This window comes from Lasioglossum baleicum, unplaced genomic scaffold (genome assembly GCF_051020765.1).
Source record: "Lasioglossum baleicum unplaced genomic scaffold, iyLasBale1 scaffold0380, whole genome shotgun sequence".
Classification (NCBI taxonomy): domain Eukaryota; kingdom Metazoa; phylum Arthropoda; class Insecta; order Hymenoptera; family Halictidae; genus Lasioglossum; species Lasioglossum baleicum.
Genome location: NW_027469440.1, coordinates 113,018 through 121,128, shown reverse-complemented (window position 1 = coordinate 121,128; position 8,111 = coordinate 113,018). Strand labels below are relative to the sequence as shown.

The 8,111-nt window shown below is 39.6% G+C and overlaps 1 pseudogene; it reads right to left on the bottom strand.

The window, feature by feature from the left end:
• Positions 1–399: 399 nt before the first annotated feature.
• On the bottom strand, positions 400–7,892 carry LOC143220214 (uncharacterized; annotated as a pseudogene).
• Between the last annotated feature and the right edge of the window lie 219 nt (positions 7,893–8,111).

The window sequence follows — 8,111 nt, the reverse complement described above, 5'->3', positions numbered from 1 at the left end:
GAGACGAACGGCTATGTCAATAACTAAACGTATCCTGTGATTCCGAAAGTAAGACCAGATTTTCCGGGAATAAATGCGTTGTACGGTATAGGCAATAGACACGTCAGTTCACGGATTGAGTATTAAAACTATTCCTACCGGCATTTCACGTATACCTATTCCTACCGCGGCCGGTCAAATGAGCGGTCTTCCACAACTTATATTTTTTCAATATTGAATGCAGACCAATATCCAGTTTACCTGTATAAAAATATATTTTCTGTTATTGAAGAGTACATAATCTACATTTTATTCTTTTTCGTTGCATTTTTCCATATGGGCTTCTCAAATGTATATTCACCGCATACATACTTTTTACATTTTGACAGATTTTGTTCGTCTTATTATGTTTACAATACCTCATCTGACATGTTTTCCGTTCACGGGAACCTGCATTTGTACTTGCAAAGGGTTTTGGTTGATTTTCCTGGCCGAGCTCTTGTTGGTATTCGATGGCAAGTTCTTCTGCCAATTGGAATAGAAATTCCTGTCTTGTAATTTCTCCTCCCGTAGTTTCTTTATATAACACACATGCATTTATCCCCGCTAAATCCAAGATATTTACAAATACTTGCAAAGGCCATATCCGAGATTTAGATTTTTCCGAATAATTTATGGCCATTTGAACGGTCACATCTACACCAAGTTTGGTGCTATTATACAATTGAATTGTCTCCGGTGTCGGGGTGTCATTTTCTTCAACCTGTACGGAGTTGTACATTGAACTGAGAATTTGATCTTTCTTTCTTGGTTTTGCATTGTGAATTGTCAACATACAATTATTTCAGCGATAGAGTTTGATTACGAAAAGTGTCATGTCGTCGTCTTTCAGTTTCGCCAGTCGTGGTAGCTTTTTTCTGTTTGCTCCAATTGTCGCAACAATCGTAGTTTTTTGTTTGCTAAAAGTTTTGTTGCTAAAGGTAGGTTTGTAAAAAAGTTGTCTGTGGTTATATTTTTTCCACATCCTACACACGCTGCTGCTAATTTCATAGTGACTAACTCTCAAAGAAGTACTGAGGGTTCGCTACTTTCACCTTTTCCCAAATATGGAAAGCCATTTATTATATATTTGCTACGTACATCGGATACTGAAAAAAATTTTAGATCAAATTTTTCCGGTTTATTGGGCATGCATTTAGTGAATTTACACCTTGCTTTCGTTGGAAACAATTGGTCGTCAATAGTAATATATGGACCTGGTTTAAAACAATTTTGACTGTTGTCAATAAACTTGTACCAAATTTCGGAAATCATAGCGCATTTATCTGTTTGTAACCGTTGGTTTCGTTGATTTCTGTCGTCAAGTCTAATAAATCTCATAATCTCTCTAAAGTCATGTCTACTCATAGTATTTGAGAAAAAAGGCGGGCCCCACTTTCTTTTCCATAGAAGGGCTATATCTATATCCTTAACCTCATATGCACCGCGTGCATACATAATTGCAAAAAATGCATATAACTTTGCTGTAGGCTGTTCCCATTTATATCCCAACACTCTAAATGCCTCTGCTTCTGTGCACTTTCCTATATGATCGATTATATTCTTATCAATTATCACAGAAAATGCCGCCCCAACTTCGCCTTTCATAGTATTACGTTTACTGTACCCAATCGGGCCTGATGTTTCCTTAAAAATATGACCAGTTGCGCTTCCAGGATTAGACCCTAGTTTTACTTCCTGCCAAACAGTTCCGGCTATCGCAATTTCGCTTACCTATTCCTCATTCTCAATACCGGAACAAACTAAAAATCTCCTTCTCTTTCGTCGTCTACGTACGTTCGAAATATTCCCATCGTCCTCATCCGTCTTCGAGTTCGTTTTAAATGGATCATAATTTTCCGTATTGCCATTTTCCATATCCTGAATTTCCTGATCACCGTCGGAACATTCTGCATCGATATCATTTATTCTCTGTAATAATGCATTCGCACTTCACAAATATCTTGATATTTTGGGGTAAATATTCAACTAAAATAAGAGAAAACAAAAACTAAAATTTGAAAATGTATATCAAAATAGATAAAAAAATGAATAAAAGGTAAAATGTGGAACTTACTGCGACGTATTATTAGTCTTGTTCACTACTTTGATAATTGCACTTATAACACATAATACGATATAAAATATTACAAAATAATATTAAAAGACTGACAAGTATGCCCATTGTGACTTTCACGTCTCGATGCACACTGTTCGTGACGCAAGACTATACTGATTTGAATTCGTGAGAAGACGTCTATACATTTCCTTCAGTTATATGATTATTTATATTGCGCCATAGTAGAGAAGATGGCGTCTGGGCATTCGAGAATCTGTACCGTGTCGGATTTCAATTAAGCAAATAAGCAACGCTAACGCGATAGTCGTGCAAGAACTGTAAACACTTGGAATTGCCGTAAACCATTTTCTGGAGGACACTTCACGGTCCAGTACCACAACTACATTACCTTTCGTTTATAACGACTTTATATTTTTGGCATTGAGTCTCAGAGAGTACCTATTACGAAAATGCAAAAATCGTACTACCGGTCAAATGCCCGGTCGTGGTATGTAAGACAGAGAACAAATATTTCTCAGAAGATAAACAATAAAAAATATATGTGCATATTGAAAAGTGTATCATACATACATATGAGGAAAGGTCGTAAAGTTTAATGGCGATTCACTTACGATGAATGTAAGAAATTCCAATTGAAAATTTAAAAACGGTCATTTGGCCGGTCTTGGTAGGAATAGTGATAAAGCAGGCCGCCAAGCGGATGCACAACATTACGTATTCGTGTAGGTTTAAACTTCCTACAGAATTCCCCACCATCCGAAAAACTGACCAGCTGCATCGAGACTATAACACCGTGTTTAGAGGTACGAAATAGTCTACATTTTAGTGGCGAGAACCGTAATTTCATGTATGAACCTTCAATCACTGTATGAGTATTAAGGAAACAGTGTCAAACCGTTGCAGGACGTAACACATTGGTACGAAGACACACATTCTCCCGAAGACCTTATCTTCCGACAATCTAACCCGCTGTATCTGGCATACTGCTTCGTCAACACATTAGTGTACACTTTAGTGACGGGCATCTTAATTTCATGTACGAATTAGGTAATCAAGTGTCAATCCTGTCGATAAAGATGCTGACTTCTTTCGGTGTCGAACGGCCATGTCAATAGCTTGGTCTATCCTATGAGTCCGCGAGCCGAACCAGGTATTACGGGATTAAATGCAGTCTACAGAACTGACAATATACACTATTATTCGCGGTTAGAATTTAAAGTAGAGAGTCAAGCCGTTGGAGAACACAACAAATTGGTACAAATGCTGACTATTTACCGGATAACTAACCTTCCTAGAACCTAACCCGCAGTAGCGAGTATCATGCTTAGTGCTCAAGGAAACAAATTAGTAGACATTTTGGCAGACTGACGACTGTTTTTCATGTACGAATAATAAAGTCGAGAGTCGAACCGTTGGAGTACGATACCACCTCCTTTGTGAGCCCAACAGCTAAGAAAATAGCTGCAATTCGCGTATGATTCCGAGGGACAGACCAGGTATTCCTGGAGTCAATGCGCTGTACACTATTTTTCATGGAGACCTTTGATCGCCGTTTGAATATTAATGAAGAGCACCAATCCGTTTGATAATGTTACCAATTATTATAAAGTTAAACGTTTTACGGATGGCCATACCCTCCGAAAGCCTAACGCCCAGTATCGAGAGTATCACATGGTGTCCACTGGTAGGAATTAGTATACATTCTATCAGGCGGACAAGTAGTTTTCATGCAAGAATAACAAAATCGATGGTCAAACAGTTCGAGAATGTTACTACCTTCTTTGAGATTCGACCGACTAAGTCAATAGCTTCGTACACCCTGTGACTCCGCAAGTCAAACCAGATATTCCGCGAGTAAATGCGCTGAATAGTATTGGCAATTGACACATTATTTCGATGCTCGAAAATAAAAGTAGAGTGCCATGCGGTTGCAGATTGTTTCCTATTGGTATAGAGTCAAAATTTCTACCATGGGCCGTACGTTCAGAGAACATAATCCGCTGAATCGAGTGTATAATTTCTTGTTTGGAGAAGCAAATTACTATTCATTTTAGTGGCACGCAACATAATTTCATCTATGAATAAGAATATCCGAGTCAAACCGTGCGAAAGCGTTATTACCATTATTGAGGGTCGCACAACTAATTCAATGCGAAGCAGAGAATTGGCAGTTGACGCCTTATTACACCCTTGAGCTATTGAAGTAGAGAGTCAAATGCCAATTCAATGCGAAGCAGAGAATTGGCAGTTGACGCCTTATTACACCCTTGAGGTATTAAAGTAGAGAGTCAAATCGCCGGAAAATATTACTAAATGATATATAGTCATTCCTTTGGCCGAATACCTCTCCTTTCTAGAACTCAACCTGCTGTAGCGAGTGTCGTGCTTAGTGCTCACGAAAACAAATTACAATACAGTTTAGCAGACGAAAACCATATTTTTATGTATGAATAGAATAATGGAAAGTCAAAGCTTTGCAGAACGGTCGAACGTGACGAACGGCTAAGTCAACAGCTTCACCCATCCTATGATTCTGACAGTAAAATCAGGTATTCCACGAGCAATTCTGTGGTACAGTTTGGGCACTAGGCACACTACATCACGGTAGAAATATTAAGGAACAAAGTCAGACCGTTTGAGAAGGTTACATATTCCTACAAAGTCAAACGTTTTACGAAGACCTTACCCTCCGAAAAGCTCACCCGCGGTATCGATAGTATAACGTAATATTCCAAGAAAGAAATAAGTCCACATTTCAGTGGCGGGCACGGTAACTTCATGTATGAATTGGAAAATTTTGTGTCGAACCGTTCAGGAACGTTACCACATTTTGTGAAAGATGAACGGCTATGTCAATAGCTACACACATCCTGTCTTTCAGTGAGACAAATCAAGTATTGCGGGAGTAAATGCGCTGAACAGTTTTGAAATGAACATCTTCACACACGGTATGAATGTTAATGTAGAGAGTCAAACCGTTGGGGAACATAACCAATTCGTAAAAGGTGATTCCTTTTTCCGAATAGCCGGCCTTCCGTGATTCTGATATGCTGTAGGGAGTATTATGCTTGGTGCTCACAGAAACATATTAGTCATCATTTTATCAGACGGACACATTATTTTCATTCCTGAATAGCACTATCGAGAGTCAAGCAGTTCAGGATCATTACCACGTTCCTTGTAGACCGTAGAGTTACGTCAGTAGCATTACCTATCCTCTAAGTCCGAGAGGAATACGTGGCATCGCAAGAGTACAACAAACCAGGAATACTAGGAGAACATCCGCAGTACAGCATTGGTAATTGACACCTGAATTGTCGGCATGAGCATTAAAGAAGGTAGTCAAATCGTTGGAGAACATTACCAATTGTTACAGTGTCATTCTCTTCACAGAATAAGTTACCTTCCGAGAACATATCCCTCTGTACCGGGAGTACAACTTCATGTTCAGAGAAGCATATTGGTATACATTCTAGTAATTAGCCCCATAATTTCATGTATTAATTACAAGAACGATGTTCAAACCGATTCAGATCGATACCCCGATCTTTGAGAGATACAAAGCTGAATCATCAGCACCACCTAACCTATTATTCCGCAAGACAAACCATGTATTCCTGGTGTAAATGTGCAGAACTGTATTGGAAATAGACACCGTACTCCACGGGTTGATTACTAAAATACAGTCTCACCCCGTTTGAAAACGTTGCTAATTGCTATAAAGTCAAACGTCTTACCGGATGCCTCAGTGTCCGAGAAGCCAGTCAGCCCTATCGACCTACGCGTTCAGGAAATCGAATTAGAACCATTTTAGTGACGGGTCCATAATTACAGTATGAATACGAAGATCGGGGGTCATAATGTTCGTGAACATTACCACCTTCAGTGAGAGACGAACAGCTAAGTCAACATCTTCACCTACAGTCGTGGTTCCGAGAATCAAGCCTGCAATTCCAGGAAAAAGTCCGCTCAACAGTATTGGAAATAGGCACCTTAATCAACAGTTTGAATATTAAACTAGAGAATAAATCCTTCGGAGAATATATCCAATTTTTATATAGTCATACTATTTACCGAATATTTTACCTTCCTAGAACGTAACCCGCTGTATGGAGTATCATGCGAAGTGCCCGCGGAAACCAATTAGTGGAATTTTCAGCAGGCGAGCAGCTTTGTTTCATGTATGAACAGCAAAGTCGACAGCCATACCACTGCAGAACGATTCCACCTTCCTTTAAAGCCCCAGATCAAAGACAACAGCTTCTTCTATTCTGTGATTGCGAGAGTCAGAGCACGTATTTTAGGCGAAAATGCGCTGAACAATATTGGAAATAGATATAATAATTCTCGGCATAAATATTATGGTTGGGTGTCAAACCGTCGGAAAACATTTCCAGTTAGTATAAAGTCATTCTTTTTAACCTTTACCATACATTCCGAGAACGCAAGCGGCCGTAATCTATTGTCTTGTTTTGGATTCATTGGATCGAATTAGTAGATATATTATCAGACGTACGCGTTAATTTCATGTAGCAATTAGAATGAATAACGTCAAGCCGCTCGAGAACATTACCAGATTCATCGAGAATCCAACGTCTAATTCAAATGCTGCACATATACTTGTGATTGCTGCACTTATACTGTGTCAACAGTTGATGAACAATCCGTCGGAAAGCATTAGCAATTAGTATAGAGTCATTCTCTTTAACGAATACATTACCTTCCTAGAACATAACCCCCGTTAGCGATTGTCATGCTTAGTGCTCAGGGACACAACTTAGTTGACATTTTAGCAGTCGAACACCTTATTATCCAATGCGAATAGAATAATCGAGAGTCAAACCGTAACGAGATCGATCCCACCTTTTTTGAGAGTCGAAAGGCAAGGTCAGCAGCTTCACTTATCCTGTTATTCCGATAGTCAAACCAGGTATACCGGAACACAATCCGCTGTACGCTATTGGCATTGGACATATTGATTCGCGTTTAGAATATTAAAGTAGGGTGTGAAACCGTTTGAGAACGTTACAACATGGAATAAAGTCAAACGTATAACCAAAAACCTTACCTTCCGAGGACCCAACCCGCTGCAGCGACAGTATAACACAGTATACAGTGGGACGAATTAGTATACGCGTTAGCGACGAGCACATTAATTTCAAGTATGAATTAGAAAATCGAGGGCTCCACAGTTCAAGAACGTTAACACCTTCTTCGGGATTCGAATTGCTAAGTCAATAGCTTCACCTGTCCCGTGATTCCGAGAGTCAAACGAAGTATTCCGCGAATAAATCCGCGGAAAGGTTCTGCAACATACACCTTAACTCACGGTATGAATAATAAAGTAAGGATTCAAACCGTCGAAGAAGTTTACCTATTCGTATAAAATCCCTATTCTTACCGATTACCGTATCATAAGGGAACATAAACCCCTGCAGCCAGTGCGTTGCTTATTGTTCACGGAAACATATTAGTAGTAATTCTTGCTGTCGTACAGCACATTTTCATGTTCAAGTAACAAAATCAATGGTCAAACCGCTAGAGAAAGGTACCACCTTCTATGGGAGTCGAAATGCTAAGGCAATACTTCACCTATGCTGTGATTCCGAAAGTCAAACCTGGTATTCTGGGAGTAAATACGCTGTACAGTAAGAGCGTTATACGCCATACCTCCAGGTATAAATATTAATGTGCAGAGTAAAATCGTTGTAGAACATAACGAATTGGCATAGAATCAAACTTTTTACCGCAGTCCTTACCTTCTGAGGTCCCATCCCGCTTTAGCGATTGGCATGCTCAGTGTTCACCGGAATAAATTAGTAGACATTTTGGTACACGGACACCATATTTGCGTGTATGAATAGGAGGTTCGAGGGGAAAGCGGTGCTAGAACGTATCCACCTTCTTCTGTAGTCCAATTGCTATACCTGTAGATACTCATATCATGGCATTCCGAGAGTCAGATCACGTACTACGGGTGTGAATCCAGAGAACAGTATGACCAACAGTCGCG